General features: G+C 36.9%; 1 protein-coding gene across 4 annotated transcripts in view; it reads left to right on the top strand.

The window, feature by feature from the left end:
• Nucleotides 1-21,625, top strand: part of DLC1 (DLC1 Rho GTPase activating protein) — a 261,325-nt gene that overhangs the window by 199,907 nt on the left and 39,793 nt on the right. The gene's annotated exons all lie outside the window — the stretch shown is intronic.

Below are 21,625 nucleotides of genomic sequence, written 5' to 3'. Positions count from 1 at the left end.
ACTTTAAGGTCAGAAAACCGAGATGATTTAATGGACATTTTGATTCTTCTTTGTCGTGAAGTTAAAATAAATTCCTCAGTTGAAATTCTCTTTTTGCATGTGTATATTTAAAAAATTATCCAAAAGGCATGGGTCTAGCCCTGCAAGCCATTATTCACATGAGTTAATTCCTTAACTCTGTGGAATTACTCATAGGAATGCATGTATGCAGAATGCAGTCCTGTTATCATTGAGCAAATACGGTTAATTAAAAAAAAAAATTAAAAGACTGTTTCTTGCCAAAAACCATACAGTTTATTTGTATTTGAAAAGTAAGATTTATTACAGTTTTCACAAGAAAGATTAAAGTTTTAGCTAAAGCAACCAGTGGTTTTACCTTCTTATTGCACATCTTTTGGGAAAAAGAAAACTTGAGGCCCTGAAAAATTCTGAGAGTGTCTTGTATTAAAAGCATTAAAACCTGAATTAAAGAACATAATTCAGATGGAGTTCTGGTGACTGTGCCAAAGATTACATCGTTGGCTGATGACTGTATCCAGATTTTTAGAGCAGGTGTGTTGACTCATTCTCTGGGAAGCATGAAGAGAAACACTGGCCTCACTCCAACCCCATAACACAGGGCTAACCCAGCTCCATCGCTGCTTTGGGATGAACCATCGCTGTCAGACAGTGCAGTCTTCATGGAAATGCAAAGTATGGCTTTAACATGATATTCCAGAGAGATTAGCAATGCTCTGTCTGAAGGCTGGGAGCTGATTTACATCCACAGTTTAGTCGCTTCACTGCTAACAGAGCTTGTGTGTTGGGAGGTTTAGTGTGATTGCAAAAGCAGCAGCTCCTCAGATGGCCATTTTTCCTGAGAAAGTTGCTGGATGCTTGGCCTGCAACTCCTAGCTGGTTTTGGAAAACGCATGCCTTTTCCAACAGATTTTGAACATTGTTGCCATTTTTATTGGATGCTGTCCATGCTCACTTTAGTATTTAATGTGGCCAGTGTATTGTCAACGTCACCATATTTGTCATCTTGCTGGTTTACCTTTTTTTACCCAAATGATGTGTATTATAGGACAATTACAGGAGTATATTTTAAATGAACTCATTGTATTAAGGATGAGATAGTAAGGATTTTACCTTTTAAAGGTTTTTTTTTAAAAAAAACATGCCTTTTTAGAAATTGGAGGAGCAGTTTGGAAGAACCCACAGGCCTTGCATGGATACCTTAAAGCAAACAGTAATCAAGGAAAAGAAGGTGCCTTTAAGGAAAGCTTTTCCCACTGCTCCACATGATTAAATGTAACTTCTATTAGTGCCTTAATTATTTATAAAAGCAACAGTTGCATCTATTAGAAGTGCTAATTTTGAGATATCCAGTATCGTTGCAATTAAAACCTCAAGAGATCAATGAGCACATCCAGTTGCAGAGAAAAGTATGATGGAAATCAGAGAGCCATTTTCTTGACTAGTCGAAGTTCATGGTGCATCCTTTGGCCCACTTGGAAAAAACAGGCAATGAAGTAATGAAACACTTATCATAATGTTGTTCACCTCTGTGTATAGGCAGCAAAAAGCACGTATTTGCCTAGTCCGTTAGCAAGTGGCAGAATAAAACTGGGGAATTAATCAACAGATCTCACATTCACCGATAGCCCTAGCTAACATTTTTGTTGCTAGTATCAAAATACTTGAGGGAGGCTGGGTCTGCTCTACAGTTTCAGTGCAAATATGGAGCATTTCTGTGAAAGTCATGAGAATTATGGCAGCCTCAAAACTATATTTGCTTTAAACGGGAGAAGCTGTTCTAGCAGCCTCATGCTGGCAACTGATTAGGACTAGGTTTTCTGGGGAGACTTACACATCCTTCACAGATGTGTCAGGTGAGGAAACAGGACTTCATGCAGAACTTGGAAGTATTCACATTTCACAGACCCTCAATCTGCTTATAAAAAATAAAAGCATCAGGAAATGTGTCACTGTTATCTTCAGTTATTCATTTTGAGAATTTTGAATTTCATAGTGGAAATTGCTTCTTGAAATATATTTTTAATTGCTGAATAACTGTGATTATTGTATTCAAGGCATTTACTTGTTTCAAGCAATGCTTTCCTACAATGTTTTGTATTTTTTGTGAAGACTAGTAAATTAAAAAACAAAAAAAAATATTTAACGGACTGATTCTACGTTAGGTTGACCTTAAATGCTGATTCTAAGTCTCCTCTACTTTGCTCTTTTGCTTCTACAACTTATTTTCTAAACTCAACAGGGATGTTTGAAATGGGAAATCAAGATGTGAGGGAAGATGCTTGGTGCGGTTACTGCATGGCAACCCACATTCCAGCTCACAGCTAATTACAGGCAATGCTGACATCTGAGAGCTGGGAAAAACTGGGATGTTAAATCTGCTTATTTGTACAGTAAAATTTTTTCCACAAAGTATTATTTTATTTCATGGAGCCAAGGACAGTCTGCAACATCAATGTTAGTAGAAATTTAATGTTGTGTTAATAAGGGATGGTTTAAGACAATGTAGCTTTATTAACTTAGCACAGAGATAGACCATGGACCGACCAAAACATTAATCATAAGCATTCCTTTATTGACCTCCCGAAGGGCCAGACTCCTCCAGCTAGGCTTATTAATCCCCATGGGGATAATAATATCCCATTTCAACAGTGAGAACCAAATACTTGTCTTGGGTTTAGCTGACGAATGGTTTAACTATTTTTATTTTTTATTTTTTTAAGAGAAATAACATCCGTCTCCTTTTTTGAGATCAGACAGCATGGTAACAGGCAGAATCTGAGAATCTCTGCTGGATGGGATCACTGGTGATGTACTGAGTACTCCCTCTCATTAATACCAAGTTTTCTTTCTCTGGGCAGTTTCTTTTCATGATGCTATTTCCAACATATGGAAAGTTCATTGCTTAGTACAATAGGGCCAATATTTCCCTCTCCTGCATGTTGTATCCAAAAGTGACCTAAACATGATGAAATAATAACCACGCATTTAATAATATTGTAAGACTACCAGCCAGCTGCAGCAGATTTTCCAGAGGGTTTATTGACATCTTGCATAAGTGTTTGTAAATATACTGTTTTCAGCTTCTCTAAAGTATATGCATGCATGACTAAAACTTGACAGAGAAAATACTCATGGCCTCCTTATTTTTGCCAATGTTTAAAAGGGGCAATTTCTTGGTTTTTCTGGAAATGTAGGAGAATCAGGTTCTTCCTCTAGAGAACTTAACTGATATATCAGCAAGGTATGGGCTGGCACAACTGTTCAATAAGTAATTTTCAGTTCACTTTTCCCAGCACCTGTCTCATAAAAGAACAGAGTTGAGGAAAAAGGATATATGCTGAAGTATTTCCCCTCTCAGGTTTAACTTAAACAGCTTCCTTGTTTGTTTTTCTGGGATCATTATTCCAGAGAAATAATTTTTTTCATTCTTTTGCCTGTTCTGGCTAAACATTTCTGTTTGCCCTTACAGAAACACAAAAAAACTGAGCACAAGCTATGGAGTAATGTTAAGGTCAAGCTTTCCTATTAGCGAGTGTATTCAGTTCATTGTTTTTGTGGTGAGACAAACAAGTTAGATCCTCTCCCAAGCCACTGGAACATAATAGAGACTATAAATAATTCCTTACTTCTGGACTTTATTATGGTTATTACAATTATTAGTAAGCCAATGTGCAGTTTTCTATAGCCCTCAGAAGCCCACATTACTGTGATTCAGTAACAAAAACAGAGATTTCTTCTCTTCCCCTGACCTGTTACCATTCAGTACCTAACCTGCGGCCTTCTCTTGGGCTGTTGCAAGTACTGTCTTGTACTTAAAAAAATCTCCATTTTAATATAAATTATATTGGGTGTTGAGTGGAATAGACAGGTCAGGGGTTGAACCTGGCATGTTGCCCTTAACAACAGGATAATAACTGCATGTATTTTATTCACTCTGCCTTTTCCCACTTATTTATGTATATGGCCTATGCTGTTACATCCAGTTGGAGAACAGACATATTTGCATCAATTTTCATGCATCAGCTGTGCACCAGCCCCAACAGAGACTCCTTCATTTTGTTCTCTCCTCACACAGAAGGCAACATTTTAAAAAGCATTTAACTAACATTATAGCTAGGTACCATGAAATGACTTCATGAAATTTGTGTGGCTTCAATATAACCCTGAGCACATACACAGTAAAGGAGAAAGGCATTCCTCTTGCAATCCAAGTTTTGGGAGGGTGGAGAGTGAAGGCTGAAGGTACAAATCCAAGGTCCAGGATCAGTAAATCAGTCCACAGAGCAATGTCCCTCCCTCCTTTCTACACAAGTTTTCTGGCTGAAGTAGCACCCAGAGCTCTCAGCCAGTCCTGCAGGTTAGAGGACGCAGGGCAATATTGCAGGCTCACGCAAGGACTCTGGGGGAATTGCAGGCTGTCAACAAATTCTGCTTGGAAAACAAAGCAGAGTATGAACACGCCACTTCCCTTCTGACAACAGAGAAGTCCAGAAACAAAGATTTTTCCAGCAATTGGGCTGCAAGAAGATTCTGTGCAAATGTTACAGCAAACATGGCTGGGAAGCAGCACCTGGAGGAGTGGCACTTGAGTTTGGAGCAAATCAAAAGCAAGGTTCTGAAGTCCATGGTAGATCATGAAGACAAAGGAGGCAGAACTTGTGGTTCTCTGCATAATTAAAAGGTGAAAGGGTTAGCAAAGAAACTCTGTTTTGCCCAAAATTATGCTAGGGTTTGTTTCACAAATGTTTACAGTACACACAGCACTGACAGGAGAAAGCATACAACCTTTTTAAGCTTCCCACTGGTCTTTTCTTCTGCATGTCTCCTACATTTGCTCACTTCAGGTGTCCATCCCAAGAAAATATTGTGCAGGTGATGTGCATGCCTGCAACCATGGATGACCCTCATATAGAGTCTCCACAGGCAATGAATTGTGATAGAAAGCCTTTTCCTCTGCTTGTGCTCCGGGAAATGCTTTCAGTGTGCTTCCTCATGTCCTTTAGGCTGTCATCTAAAATTCTCTCTTTTGTTTACATCATTTCTTTACCCCTTCTTGCACCCTACAGAGTTTCTGCAATATTAGCTTGGATTGCTGCATTTTAGTACTGCATCAAACGGCTAATTTCATCTGTTACCACATGGTGCTTGATGCTTTTTTGCACAAGTTTAGCTCTGAGGAAAACTAATTATTTGCACTTCCCTGAAAATTTTTGCAATGTCTTCACTCATTTATTCACATGATACTGGCCCTGCCAAACACTGTAACATTAAAGGAAGTAAAAGTGGTTCTACTTGGAAATCTTACAGAAAAGTCATGTCATACACTGACTCCTTGAACAAAATAACAGCTGCAAAAAGCTAATGATGCAGGCTTTAAATGTCACCATTGCAAAATCATGAGGAAATTGTAATTTAATTATGTTTAACTATGTTCCATTAGAAGAAAAAAAATATCTGCTACACAGCATTTCAAATGTAATTGCCTCAGTATGGCTTTTTTTTTTTTATGTGAAAGTGTCAAAATATCAATTATACATTATTAGACCTATGCTGAAGAATTGATTTATCTCTGCTTAATCATTCAAGAAAATGTACTATACTGTGTGTGCAAAGGAGATAAAATCAGTGAAAACACATGAAATTGTTTTGCTGTCCTACTCTTGCAAAATGGAACAATTCCTATTTTCCTAATATTCAATAACACTGAAGTTGTAAGTAAAAAATCTACTTTTTCAGACTGTGGTCTTACCAGTTGACATGTATGACTAGTATATAACAGGAATGTTTCTTACACTTTAAAAACTTCTTCAGCCATACCTCAAATGAAGTACTTTCTGTTCAGTTGTCTTAATGAGAAATATTATAATCAAGATATTCCTTATTATCTTGAACTCCTCGGATGTTCCTTATTTTATTTCAAAACCAGTCCTTGGCAGCAGAGTCTGCATATAGGTATAAAAGAAAGATGAAGCTGAATATATAACTAGTCTGGTTTTGAGTTTGAGAAAACTGAGCTCTAGGAATCTGAGCTCTGGATTCTAAATTTACACTAAATGGACCTACAAAAAATTTGGAGATTTACCCATTGATGAATGCCAGAAAATATGAAAGTGATCCATCTTAGAGTACTTTGTGTTCCTGACAGGGAGTTCTGGGGACTTACTGTCTTATTGCATAATATTGAACACTAGTAACCAAACATCTGTTAGCAGAGAATACAAGCTGCAGATAACTGTGGCATTAAAATGACCAAGAAAAAAATATCGTTGAATACTTAAAATTACTTTGGTAAAGTGGTCCAGAATAGCTACACTGGCAAGATTCTGTCTTGCATCAAGGATTTCAAATAATACAAGTACTCGCTCTAAGGTTTTTCCTAGACAAGAAAACTGTGAATGCTATTGATAAGGCAAAAGTAAACCACATGGGATGCATATCTGAATACATACCTTGCACCAATACAAGTCCATACATCAAAATCGATATGTATTTTCTCCTTGTCTAAAACAACTCAGAACTTGAATTCTTTCATTACATCCGATATATAACCGTTATATTTAATGGCACCCTCAAGACATTGACTTGCATTAGAAGCAATGTGCAGTCACACAGGTGAGCTCTCCTCTCTGAGGTAAAAAAAATGCTCCCTTTTCTGAGCCCTGGTAGCCCTAGAAGTGTCAGAAGAATGATGGGGACAGAAACTTCAAGCAATTTTAATCTTGTACTGGGACCAGTGGGGTTTTTCCTTTTTGCTACAATGGTGCAAAAGTGAGGCACAAGCCAGCCATGTCCTGGAGGGTATGGGATGCTGTGAGTGGTGCCTAGGGGTAAAGTCCAGAAAAGAGGAAAACACTGGCATACTTTGTTCACAATTTTTTCAGCCAGTTAATAATGCAGCTGTGGAAAATGCCCATACGTTTCTGTGTGCTTCAGTTTCTCTAACTGTAAAGTGAGAGCTTATGCATTAAAATCACTTTGAGACTACAAGATTGCAGCATGCTTTGCAAACCTCAGTTGAAAGTGTCACAGTAACGCAAACAAGTGTGTTTCTTCATTTAGTATTATAGGCTCTGTAGTCCAGGAATAGCACAGATAGACATGGATCTTTTCATCATTTTGCCTTTAACAGAACAACTCAGTTTTCTGAACTGAAATTTTATCTATAAACAAACAAACAAACAAACAAATCTATTTGTTTTTTAGTTTTCCCTAGGAAAGCTGTAAAATACTTAGGTAGGCTATAGCAGTTTGGCTGTTAATGATCTCTAAGAAATTACTGGCAGTAATTATAAATGAATGCTTTTCTGTAACATATAATCAGTAATCAGAAACTGCTAGGAGAAACAGTGGTGACATGAAAACAGTCACCATAATGTGTTTTGACAAGTCTCCTAATTAATAAAATAATTACCCAAACCACTAAATATGTAGGAGAAATATGTCTTGCAAGCCTGGCAAATGATAAGCATGTTTCTTCTAATTTTCATCATTTTTTTCTATGAAATGAAAGAATCTTCTGAAACAAATCTGTAATTGCAGCTAACCCTGCAAAGGGAGGTTCCAAGACTGTCACTTTTAGTGCCAAAACAAAACAGAGAGTTGGCAGCCAAAGCACACCCACCCATAAAGTACATTTTGGTCAAAAGCAGTCAATTCCAGTTTGACTCCAAGGCTCACATCCCATCCTTAGCTCATCACAGATGGGCACCTCATCGGTCACAGCTGTCTGAAACACCCAGATATCTCAGGCACAACAGGGAGTGAGGAGATTGCATTGTTTGTTGATCAGTATGAACTTGATTTTTTTGACATCTATTTCCCACCTTCATATAACACTGACCTAATTTCCAGCACTGTTTAGGATTATCCACACTCTAGTGGGAGATAATCCTTAACTTTCACTGTGGAATAAGTCTCTAGGCAAGGGAGTCCATGTGGTTTAGGATTTTGTGCCCCTCTTTCGCCTCTTCTTTCATCTTCTTCCCATGTGATCTTATCTGTAGAAATCATTCCTCAGATTATTCTTCACATCTTGGCATAGAAAAGAAAATATCAAAGTTATGTCAGACTTGGTTAATCCTGTCCAAGAAATCAGGAATGAGTAAAATAGATGTCAGTGTCATCTAATAAAACAGAATTCAATATTAACTTGGAGCTGCACCTCTTCCAACTACAGATGCTATCAGTCACCCATATCCACCCTTAGCACATTTCAGAAGATCTTCTACATGCACAGATGTGATGTTTCACCAAGTCTGTCTCTTCTTGTTTTCTTCTGGCAGCAGTCATCTCGACCATAAATGCACACAGCAGCCCTCTCATATAAAGCATCTCTCTGATCTTCCATTCCAAGCAACTTTATATGTTAGTGAGGAAGAGCTGAAAAACCTACAGCCCCAAAAAACAAAATGAAAGAAAATAACAAACTGGAAGGCAATAGAAAATGGTAACTAAAAAACAAAAAACCTGGGATCAAACCCTGATCAGGGAAAAAGTGCCAGCCAGGTCGAGTTTCTGCCTAAGAGAATGGAAAGACTCCCATTCACCTTGCCATTAAACACAGCTCCATCCTGGAAGAGTTTAGAAATTGAAAATTATTGGGCAAAAAACAGCTATTTCTAAGAAGATGAAATTTTCATGCCCAACTGTGAAGTAAACATCTTCCAGCCAAGGCAAAGATTGATCACGGGTGGAGCACATGCAAGATTTAGGAAGTGGAGAGCATGTTCCTCTGATATGGATGGCCTCTGGCAGTCCTGTGCTTGTTGTTAAGAGGGTTATGGTAGTCCCCATACATTTTTTACACATTTTCCTGCTGGTTTGGTTGGGCCAAAAAAGTTGTAATCACAACTTGTCACTTGCCTGACTTGCATTTTAGATATTTTCATACTGGCTATATTTAGAAGTGTTGACAGGTGACAAATTTGCACAACTTAGAGATTGAGAGGGCCTACCACATTGTTATTTCCATTCTACCAGCAATGCAGGACCATCTCTCTTGCTCATTTCCCAGCAACTTACCAGGTATATTGTCCAAAAACTGTTAATTCCTCTTTCTTTGTGAGTTTATTCCACACTTGAGCGACTATCATTGTCAGGAAGTCAAAGTGAACGCAAACTGAACCTAGGAAAACCTCTTCTTAGGGATCAAAATAGTTCTTTTGTTTTGTTTTTCTTGAATATCCAAGTGCCTCTGACTTGCTGATATCTTCCACAAGCAGGAGTTCCAAATTTACTTCTGAGAAGACTTTTCCTGGCCCACCAAAAGCAGGAGATACAGGAAATTGTATAAGAAATGTCCACGTAGCTCTCACCATGTTTTCCAGGCTGGAAAATGAGAAGAAATTTTCAGAAATTTGAAATTCAGTTGTTTTTCTGAAGAGATTTTTCTCAGTCTCATGCGTGAAAATGATACTCTAAGTAGTTTTGTCTGTGAGTTTTGCAGCTAAATATCACAAAGGGGCACTTTGACATTTTTATGGTGTGTTTTAATTAACCGAAGCAAAATCTGCTCTTCTGAGTGATTCATTTATCCTATCAACCTTTCTATTTTTGTAAGATTAAATCAGGAAGTTCGCATTAAGCTTCCTTTCCTGGAATTCCAGTTGAACATTATTACCCTTTGTTTAGACTGTATCACTTATTCAGCTGATAAGAGTAGACTATTCCACTGGAGAAACAGAGATTCAGCAATTTATATCCCTTAAGGAGCATTCTTTATTTTCCAGTAAATTACTATACTGCTACATGCTTCAGGAAACTACTGAAGATTATTACATTTTTTAAATCTGCAGACATGAAACTGTATACTATTGCAATTATGCGTCTCAGCAAAGCACATACAAAATATTTTTTGTCCTTGACAGTAGGAGGCATGTTATAGCTTTGCATCATTCAGTTCTCAATGCAATCCCACAGCTTCATCATGATCTTCCGGACACTGAAAAAGAACCTGGGTGAAAGACTAGATACTGATTCTAAGGGAATGAAAATTCAGAGTAAAGCACACATTTTAAATTCTGAAGTAATTTGTCATGTTTCATACTTTGAAGTTGTCATTTGAAATCTTAACATTGAGGTTCATTCCTAAGGGAGGCATCTTAAAATGCCAGAAATACAACTTCAAGCAAGAAACCTAAGCAGGACTTGTAGTTCAGATTGCTACACTGATCTTTAAAATCTGTGAATTAGCTGTGGTGTGAAAATATACTCTTTAATTCTGGACTGTTTTCTGAAACTATGCTGACTGCATTCTTTGATTATTACATTTCTTTTACTCTGTAGTATCCTGGATTCTGGTATATAAGTGAAAACTGCCTAGATTTACAATATATTTAACTTCTCAAATTATCACAATTAATTTACTTTCTTGTGGAGATTTTTTTGTTGGTCTTGTTTGTTTGTGTTGGTTTGGTTTTGGTTTTGGGTTGTTGGGGATTTTTTGCCTAGGACAAAGTCTAGCTTTGCAAACAACTTAAAACACATTTGTTCTTAGACAACAAGTTAATTTCTTGTTATGTTTGCACCAGAAGCAGGTAACACTGCAGTTACACTTCTAACATAATCTAGCTAAACCCCAAATTCTTATTTCCCAGGATTTTCTTTGGTACCTGGATTTGTCTTTCAGCATGAATTAGAGTAAAAAAACCCGCTTCTCTCTGCAGCCACAGGTATCTGACATCATATTTACCAATACTCATAAGTGGGGACATTAATCTGTAGCCTTATGTAGAGTGCAGATTTTCCAAACCATCAAAAGTATATGGGAGCACAGTGTAATAAGCATTCCTGAATTGATAGAAATTATATATATATATAATTATATACACATTTCTACAACAGACACAGACAGAAAATATATCTTTATATCTTTCTATGTGTTTTACATTCTCATATTTGTAAAATATGAAGTAAAACTAAATCTGCCAAAAAAATACTTTTTATCTTCCCCAAATCTATCAATATCTAGTTCCCTTGCATATTAGGCAAAATCTCCATAAATAAAAGAAAATAATAAAAACTTAATAAATGTGGTTATTTGCAGAGGTCAAATAACTCATATTCATATTAAATCAGAGGGGGCTAAGCCTAAAAGGGTTCATAAAATAACTTAGTGTCTAACCCTAATTATTGCAAACAAAGATCAAAAGAAAAGCTTATCAAAAGTGGAGACAGTTTATTTCCATCTTGGAACAAAGGACAAAAGACACAGTGTCTTGTCCTTCCTTTGAGGTTTCTCTGTCAGCTCCTTTCCACTCCCTTTCCTGATAGGCTGCAATGTCTTGATGGCTGATCTGTTGACTAAAACACAATAATCAATTCTGGAGAACATGTCAGGTACTTATTTTTATAACAGGAACAATGGAAATAGCATCACATTGTTAAGAGAGGTAAAAGTGATTAAAAATACCCTCTTGAGCTTTCCTTTCTAGTTCCTATCATCACAATGCACTGGAATTGATCCAGAACAAACTATGACTGTAGATACACATATTTTTACAGGAATCAGAGAACTTTGATTCATCTTTAGCCTGTGAAGGAATGCTTGTCTTTTAAAACTTCTTCTGTATGAACCAAGAAGAACTAATTATCCTTTTTATATATACATTTATTTTTTCAGATTACGATTTCAAATCTAAAGTAAAGTAGAGCTATTTGTTTCTAAATCAGTCTTAGAGAGCATATTTGTTTCCCTACAGTATATGCATATACAGTCAATGTCAAACTACTACAAAGAAATCTAAGAGTCTTCTATTTGCTAACACCACAAATTGCAGAGCCGCCTTCTCTGACATCTCATAAAGTTTACATAGTAGTTCCCAAAATAATACTTAGTAATTAGGTATAGAATGAAAAGGACATCATGCTCATAGGTAACATTTTTAAAAGATATATTAAACTCATGCATAAAAAAGTTGCAGAATATTTGCTCGGCTTAAAAACAGTAGCATAAAGTTCTCCAGAATTTTAAAACAGCATAGAAAATTTTGTTCCCTGCTCAACAGAGAAATGTTATTGAGTACAACAGTGCAAATATTCCCAATATCTTTTTATTTCCTTATTAAAAAAAAATCCCTGTGTTGATTTTGAGTATATCATGTCCTGAATAAGCTTGCTGATATAAAGATGGCTAAGACAAAGATCATTCAAATAGGTGAAACCTATTTCAGTCTTACAAAGATCAGATAAGCAGTGTTTGATGCACTCTGTTGAGACAAACCACTCATTCAGTGCCAAGTATTATTGGAAATTCATTTTCTCAGCTGACACATGGACTTTTCATGCAGACAGACCATTATGAAAAGCCTTGCTGTTCTGATAATCTGTACTTTGATTTCTGGCATTATCAGCCAGATCAGAAATAGTGGATACAAGTTGCCAGAGGATAAAGCATCAGCTTTTCATTCTTGAGAAGATATACTTAATGGAATGACTATAAGAGTTTCAGATGAAGAGTGGTTTAGAAGACAGAAATGGTGTGTGAAAGAGCCCAGAAATCTATCACCTAAAAACTAAGCATATGATCCTGCAAGCATTTATGCACTCCAGTTTCAATATACCCTTCAAACCAAATAGAATTGCATACATTAATTTGTACAAATGAAGTTTTAAATTCCTTTCCACCCTGAAACAAATAAAGTCCTTTCTAACCAAGGAAGGAGATTGTGTAAACTGACAAATATTATTTCATGTCAAACAGAGAAACCCATTGTAACTGTCTGAGCTTTCCATCATGCTATACACTATATTATAGAGTAGCTACAAAGTAGCTCTCAGATTGGTTTAGCTTATACTCTGTGTGCTCTGATAATTTCTGCCCTAACATAACTAATCACTATATAGAGCAATTCTAGCAGAGATTTGTCAGGATACTTGGAGACCATTCTCTTTCCTGTTTCATTTACTACGTTTGTTCATATCTGAGGGTTCCATAGAAGCATTAAATTAATTGTTAGATTAGCATTAGCTGTACTATTGCAGATACAGTTTTCTTGGTCACAATTCACTCAGACTAGCAGTGATCTCATCTCTTAGTCTTCCTAGATTTTCATTTTGAATTTTAGATTCTCAGTTACTTCTAGAAATTAGACATCTTTTTCTTTTGATCTGTATGCTTTTCCCTTTTCTGTCATCAGGGAACACTGTTCAATAGCTCTGGATCTAATGTTCTGCCTGCTCTTTATTTGCATTGGCCAAAGGAAGAGGAAATGAGGAAAAGAACTAAGGAGGGCACTTCTACCCCTTGCAATTGCTATTAGTAGCAGCTAGCTATGAAAGGGAAAAGAAGATGAAGAGAGAAAAGGAAGGAAGGAAATGGAAAAAGAGAGGTGAGAAACTGGCAGTAGGTGAAATAAATACCCAGCATAGGTGCTAGAGACATGAAGATGAGAAACTTTCATTCAAGGTACAAAGTTTTTCACAATGTGGCTGGGGGGGTAAAAGAGTGTTATCATAAGGCAGTGCAGGAAGCTATTTTGCCCTTTTTAAACAGACAGAGCACCCAAGAATCCTAGATTAGCTAAAAGGTTGCCTTGGTGGGCAATAATTCACTATCTCAGAAGCAAATCTAAGGCTGAATTGTCCCTGTTCTCATTCTGTAGGCTAGCCAGGAAGTTTCCCTTGTGGCTCAAATCTCATCATGAAGTCAGCTAACTTTCTGAAACGCAACAGAAATAGTAAAGGAGATAAGCTACTGAACACTTCAGAAACCTGTCTAACATAGACACGTACACCAGTTTTTGGGTTTGATTCATTTTTTTACATATTTGCAATCACATAAAATTCTTGTCTTTGATATAAAACCAGAACATTTCTAAAATATGTGTTTAAAACTAGCTACTTTCAAAAAATTCTATGATTTTGGGATATCTGGCTCATAATTTTTGACACATGAATTCTTGCACCCTAGGCCAAGTGAGACATGACTTTTATTTCCAAACATTTTCCAAATACTTCAGTTCGCTTCAGCAGCTCAGAAATTCCATATTCTAACCTGTTAGAATCTAAGTTTTCAGGATTTTGGGGGGGAATTTTCTTAGTGCTGTCACTGATTTACATTAAGGAGCTGAGAGGTAGGCATGTGGTTTCTTAGATCTTAAGTAATTAAGTTTGTAAGGTCAATATGACATGCACGACAGATTCTAAAGACCTACTGGTAAATCAGATGTAAAGTTCTGCATATACACCTTTCAATTGTTGTTTATACTTCCTGACTAAAAATCAGATGCCAGGAGAAGTGTTAATCTTGAGGTTTAATAGACCTTCTCTATCTGGAAAAAATAAAGATTACATAGCAAAGAAAATTGAGATTATTTCTGTGCTCTACTGCTGCTTAGGAGAAATACTATTCTACTGAGTGATGTAAAGGCTCTTGTTTCAAAGGAGGGAGAGTTCTGGTTTGAGCATGAAAGATTCAGGATGTCCTATCACTGTTAATCATTTGCCTCATTGATCCTAGCACAGATATGTCCCTGGCTGCCTTGAACTCTCTGAAGTTGTGATCAAACAAAAAGAGGGTTAGCTGAATCAAACCTTTTTTTCCCCAGTGTTACTATTCCCAAAACAGATCCTTCTCATTTTAAAGTACAAGACCAGAAATGATTGATACCCTTGTTGGCACCACATCCTGTAAATATTGTTGTTCATAAGTTTAATTGGGGTCTATGAAGAAATAATCAGGTTCCATGTCTAAGGCTCATTATTTTGTAACACCCACACATATTAACGAATCTTCAGTAAAACCACCAGAAACAAAATACCCAAAGAATCCAATGGCAAAAATATTTTAAAAACATCAAAGCTGTATCCGTCCCATATATGCAACTTTTTAGATGCCCACAGAGCACATCACATTACCAGTGCAACTGGCCACTTGGTGGTGATGAAGAAAGGGGTTCTTCAGGATACATTTGCCACTATACTAAAGGTGTTGCATGTGAATGTATGTGAATCATTTGCAATAGAATGATTTGCCTGAAATAAGATAAAATTTGCCTGTTTTTGTTTCCTTGTATCTAGCAGTTACACCAGTAGATATGTACCTCTTGCAAATTACTGTGCAACTACAGACTTTGAAAATGACCATCTATAAGAGAAGAGAATCTGCTTCTTAAGATGATTGATTTAAAATAATAAAAACAAAGTGAACGGATTACTTTGTTGCTTTAGTGACAGAACTGCTGTAAAGTTTAATATAACAGCCAGGTAAACTCAGTTTGTCAGGTGTACTGGGCAAAGAGATTTAGGTTAAAGTATTCTCCAATCACTGCTACCTGTCTTTGCATTTTGAAGTCTGATTAAAAAAGAAAAAAGACATTTCAGAATATGAGAGGACTCTGGTTTTTTTATTATTATTTTTCTTTAGAAAAAATAATGCTCTTTCATATATTCCCAGGAATAAAGAATAGTCATCTTTTTTTAATTCAGAATTCAGGTATTTACAAACTGCTCTGGGCTAAGGTTAGATATAAGAGATTTATTCCCTAAAGAACTAACTCATTTAACATGTCTCTTTGTAAAATTATATGAAGGCAAAAGTAAAACCTCAGAAACAAGCAGAGTAAAAAAGGTAGCCCTTCATAATGTGACAGTGTTGAAATACGAAAGCAAACTAACCACTTTCCATGTTTCTTTTTCTTGTGGTCATGTAACAGAATATGAGACTTTGTTTTTAAAACATGCAAGCTCCTATTAACCTGCCAGTCACTTCTACGTATTGTATCATGTTCACAAATAATATCATGCAATACTCTCACTCTGTAAAATACTGGCATAGAAAAAGAAATGTAGCAAGGAGAAGGAGGCAGCATTTTTCAGCTAAACTGGCCATCCAATAAGAATTCATAATCCTAAATTTTAGAGAGATGAATGAGCACCCCAACATTTCTATTACTCCTCCTAATCCCCGTCAGGTCTTGAATCTGTTGACAAAGTCCAAACAGCCACTTCTTTCAGCCTGACCCCCTTCCCTTGCTATTGCTGGCTCTCATTCAAGTCAGGATCACATTTATCTCGGTAATATACACCTAATAAATCTTCTCCAACTCAGTTTGTTCTTGCTGGCAAGAAAGCTAGCTTCCCCCTCCACTTCTCTCCTCTTTCCTCAGACATCATTATGGGTGTTGACACTCCAGCAAGTTACTTACGGTGCTCTTAAGTAACTGTCTGCATGTACCCATCTCCCAGTAAAAGGCAAGGTAATTGCTGCTGTAAATTGGTTTTCAGTTACAATAAGCAGGAGCAGGACAATGAAAGAAGCAGGCAAATTATCAATCTGCAAGTGGGTTTTTATTAGGTATAAATAATAATAATCTCATATAGCACTTTCCACAGTACATCTCAAACACTTTGCAAAAGAGGCATGTATTATTCTCCCTAATTTATCTAGGAAAAAATGAAATATGAGAATGTATAGACCAAGGCTGCCTGATACATTAAAGCAAGACTGGAGATAGGTATTCTGGGTCTCAATCTAGTATGCTGTCAAGAACAGGGCCAAGGATTATGAATCTATCCTGACTTTCACCGGGCCTCACTTTGCTCACTGAGCTTATTAACATGTGTTTTCCCTTTTCCCTCTCTCTGTAGTTTCTCATTACATTAACAATAGCTACCCTCCATGCTGTAGTATCAAGTGGGTACCTCCCTTGATGAATACTGATGTGAAATTAGCCATCACAATATATGTGTTTCAGTTGCCATAGTTATTGAACTTTATTGAGTCATGGGTTTAAAATGGTTTCCTGAGTCCTGGAGATTCCCCAAGGCTAAAACAGCAAGTCTCTCACATAATGGGTCAACTGGTCCAGGTGGATGCATGTGCTTATTTCCTCCAGAGGAAATAAGTTTAATGAATATAGAAGTCATTTGGCTAAAAAGTCTTGGATCTCACAAGATAGAAGATGGAAGGAAGAAAAAGTTTGTTCTTGAAAAGAAATTTTTCATTGTTCATAATTTTTTACTCACTATAATTAAAAATACTCCCCCCCAACAAAAAAAAAAAAATCAAACCTTTCTTTCCTTCCCTTTTACTCCTTTTAACTGCAGCTGGGTTCTGCATGGCTGACACAATCAGTCCCAGGGCATCATAATGAAAAGTAGCATCTCATGTGTATTATAACAACATAGCTTCTTCATAAACCAATTTTTTATCCACTGTTTTGGCATGTTTAAGGCATCAGTCTTTCAGTTTTCAACTACTTTAGTGGGCAACTTGCATCTTACATCTTGTTTTAATGAAGGTTATTGTTGTCACTCTGTGAAAGCTGACCTTTTTTCTTCATCAGACTGGAGGTCGTGCATGAACATAGAATAAGGTTTAAAAAAAATGCATCTTACAATTGCAATGTCTTGGAAACTGGTGGTTTTAAAGGTGGAGGGTAAAAATCTATTTGCTTTAAAAATGAAAAAGGAAGATCCGGTTGATTTAGTAATGATATAGCTGCTGTCAAAAGAACACAGAGTGAAAACAAACGCATTGTTCTGAAAAACAAAAAAAAAAAAAAAAAAAAAAAATTTCTCAAGCAACATGAAGTTGAGATATATATATCTCCATTATACACCATCATCAAGTTGCTAATCTTTCGATCATTCTGTAATATATATTTTGAGTAAAAGCACCCTTTGTGCTGTCTTCCTCTCACACTTCATTGCACACTGTGAATTGTAAGCACAGAGGAAGAGAACCAGGGATGAGAACCCAGGCACTGATATTTCCTTTTCAGTGACCCACAGAGAAAGGAGAGGGGCCAGAGATGACTCCTGGTGCCATGGGGCTTTGCTGCCACATGGCCACCAAGGCAATTGCTACCACTAAACCTAGTGATGGTGCCTTGGCAGAGACAAACCTTCATTACAGATTTTGCTAATGTAGTGTAACAGTCATTCCCCTGTAACCTGTATATCCACTAGATCTTGCTGACACAACCACTTCTACCACATATGTGCAGAGATTTTAGTCCTGATAATTTCAGGTTCAGATTTTTTGTTGTGAAGCAGTGATAAACTATGGATGCTGTCTTTAGCAGTAATGGTACAGTTATTCTGAATTTTTTTAAATATAGAGAAGAAGGACTTCTATGTGTCACAAGCCATACACTTACTCTGGATCATTTCTGAGCCTTCATCACAGGTCAGAAATTCTAACCACCCTCCACCAGCACTTATTCCAGATAAGGTTTAGTTTACCTACTTTCCCTACTTTCTTGAAAGTTAAATTCAGTTGGTTATTTTTCCAAAGGTGAACCATCTTTTTAAGGTAAAAATATAGCTTTAAATTGAAGGGAAGGCAGACACATTAACAGTAGAAAATTCTGCAGTCTTCAAAAAATAAACATTCACTCATGACAGTATCTAAACCACAACATGGGAAAGATACCCTACATCTTTACCAATTTCTATAATACCAATAGTATTTCATGTAAGCTAAGGAGTTTACCCTTGGTGTTTAAAATACTTATTTAAAATACTTATTTTCTCTTCTCCTATTTCTGTTGATCTGCATTTATATTTTAATGAATCGTATCTTTGTCAAGCAATTTAATCCATTTTTATTTCTTATTCTTTCATGCATCCATAGAATAGAGCCTTTCTTAAATATAATGTGAACCTGATCATTTCCTTGCCAGCCTGAACTGTTGAACTCAGTGTTTGATGGCATTTAAAAGCAGGCAAAAGCTCACTTGCCTCTTGGTTTTAAATAGTCAATTATATGGACTACATAGAATAAGGCAAGGTTATTTTTTTTATTATAGTTTACTATTTAAAAAAAGGAAAAAAGTTCCAATTGATGTTGCCTAGGATCAGCTACAAGAGTTTATTATATATGACAAGCTGGTAATACTTCTGATAGTGTTTATTTCTAAAGGAAGATCGCTAGAGCAGAGAGTCCATAAATTACAAGAATTAGAGCAGCACCTATGTTTGTACAATATAGTGACTTCACTATGTATTTTGTTAAAACCTATTTTGGGTACATGCTTTCTTTCATTTTGTGATTCTTGAGTAGGTGAAACAATGTCTTTTCTTCTTTGTAAGCAAGGCACTTACAGAGGTATCGCTTATCTCTGTGAAGTGATAGTGCAAACATCCTTTGTCAAGAGGCCAGAACAATTGCAGACTCCTTTAAATAATTACTTTCAGTAAAGTCAAGTGCTAGAAAATTAAAACTTAATTATTTCACTGACAATGGTTGGAACATAAAGGTCCTTTGGACTGTGGAAATAATACACACAAATATACCCCGCTCGACAATGAATCCAAGCCCAGAGCCAGAGGCCTGGAAACTCAGTCTAAAACGGCTCCACAGTCTATCATGCTGTTGCTAAAAGGATATTAATACTAGCATTTAGAACTGCAATCATGCATCTGACAATCCTGTGTTTGTACCAGCAGGTCAGTTGACTAATTGTGAATTGGGACTTCTCTGTGTAATGCACTATTTAGAAGAAAAAGGTTGACAGGAGTACAGTTAACCATTAAGGCATTTGGGCCTGGGAGGGAAAGCAGAGGACAATCAAGTCCTTATTATTAGATGCCTTTCTGGGAATCACTCCCTTATGCAGTTACAACAGAAGGAGAATTCACCTTTTAAAGTGAATAATTGTGCCTGTCGGGCAATCCTTTACAATTACTTTACCATCCAGTGAGAGCTTATTGATTGCATATAAGGATAACCACTCCACAGAAACAATCCTCTTAGGCAAGCTACCTCCAAAACCCTGTGTCTCAGTCAGGCAGCTGCTGGCTCTTTGAATAGCCAGAGAGATAAAGAAATAAAAATATTAAAGGCCAAAGCTCTACTGATTTCACAACACTCTTTAAAGCTGGATGAGTGATTATGGTGGTTGTAGCCTGTTAAACACCCATGCCCCAGGTGGAATGCTCCTCTGAGCACGTTTCACGGTGAATGTGAGACTGGTGCCTTGCTTCAGCTCCAAAAATACGCCTGCTTAAGCAGTCCTATAGAATTCCAAGTTAAAATGCAAGCCAGAGAGACTGTGTGTCTTTGAGGGTTGATAACAAACTAGAATCAAAGCCTTTCTCTTTTAGATTACCAGCAAGAATCTAATCCAGGTCAGTGATAATGTTGCAGCGTCTATTTACCAGTGATCCCAACAGACAGACTGCTCCATCACAAAAGTCACTGTTTCTGACATAGCTGGGGGACTCCACAAAGACTGAAACAGGTTGGAGATTCCTCCTTTACTGTAGAAGCTAATTAGCTTTGCAAGCAGAATGGGAGAGCTGAACTGAACCACATAGTGTTTCATTATCAGCATCATCATTCATTTGCTGTTTTACAAAGTCAAAGAGGGGAGAATGATAACCCTTGATTTAATTATCAAGAGCTTCCCATCTTCCGTGTCTGAGACACATTTGTCAGGTATTCCTTGATCTCTTCACTCACCCCTCTCAGAATCCTCAAGTAAAACTGACTTCAAATTCTTGGTTTGCAACTATCATACGACTCTCTCAATTTGGATTTTACTTCACTGTTGTGCACGTCTCCTCTCATTTTTAGATTTTTTTTCAGTTCCCTTTCACAATGCCAAGCCCTCCAAACCCTTCCCATATTTTCTGCAAAGTAAGAGTCCATTCTCTCCTCCTTCAAAAGCTTCCTGCGGGTCCTATACAAAAATTTCCTATACAGAGATGCAGGCTTGGACCAGGAAGCAGCCTAGGCAGTCTGTGTTTACAAGAACAAACCCTGATTTTTACTGAGGGTATTAACTTGACACTTGGTGGTCTTCTGGTTCCAGCATTATCAATGTGATGGAAATGCCTTTGTGCCAGTGTGTTTTGCTACATGTTCTGGGTAATTTTTTTTTTTCCTTCCTTTTGAGGATGCTTATTGGAGAAACAACTTTTTTTTTTTTTTTTCTTTTCTGGAATTCAGACTCTGGAAATCACACACAATGTGCAACCAGCATATTTTATCTGATCATGTCTACTCTGTCACTAACTAGTCTACTAACTGCATGAAACTAAAAGCAATACAGATAGAAAGCCAATTAGACTGGGATTACTTTGGCTGTTCAACAGCTGGGGCGTAGCATATGTCTGTCTTCCCATGTTACAGTTAAGAATTAACATTTTGTGGGCCTGACCTATCTTGTAAACATATATCCTTGTACCTTACAAGAAACATTAAAAAATGCAGGTAAATGTGGCTATGCCAAAAAGAGCATGAGCCAGGTTAGATATGGAGAGGTAATTAAGTGGGTAACATATGTAAAGTCAAACTTGAAGATACAGTGCAGTTCCATCCTCTTCTGGGCTATTAAAGTAAATTAATGACCTAGAGCTCTGTAGGGGTTTCCAGAAACAACACTGTAATGGCCAACTGGCCACAGTTTGCAGCCTATAGAATGGGGAAATGTTTATTCTTCAGGAAATTGCCTGCTCAGACATCACATTATATATACTCTATATCTGTATTCACAGTGCACAAATGACAACTGAACCTTAGAATAACACCAGTGAGTATAAAATACAGTGTTGGCTTGGAAGAAAATGAACCAATCATAATCTTTGACAGGACCCAGATATTTTCAAATTTTCACAATATTCTTTTCCACGTTGATAGTTTGGCAGCTGCTCAAAA

The sequence above is a fragment of the Corapipo altera genome, unplaced genomic scaffold (genome assembly GCF_003945725.1).
Source record: "Corapipo altera isolate COAL_440 unplaced genomic scaffold, ASM394572v1 22b, whole genome shotgun sequence".
Taxonomy (NCBI): Eukaryota; Metazoa; Chordata; class Aves; order Passeriformes; family Pipridae; genus Corapipo; species Corapipo altera.
Note: the sequence above shows the minus strand (reverse complement) of the source record. Positions and strands in the feature narration are given on the sequence as shown.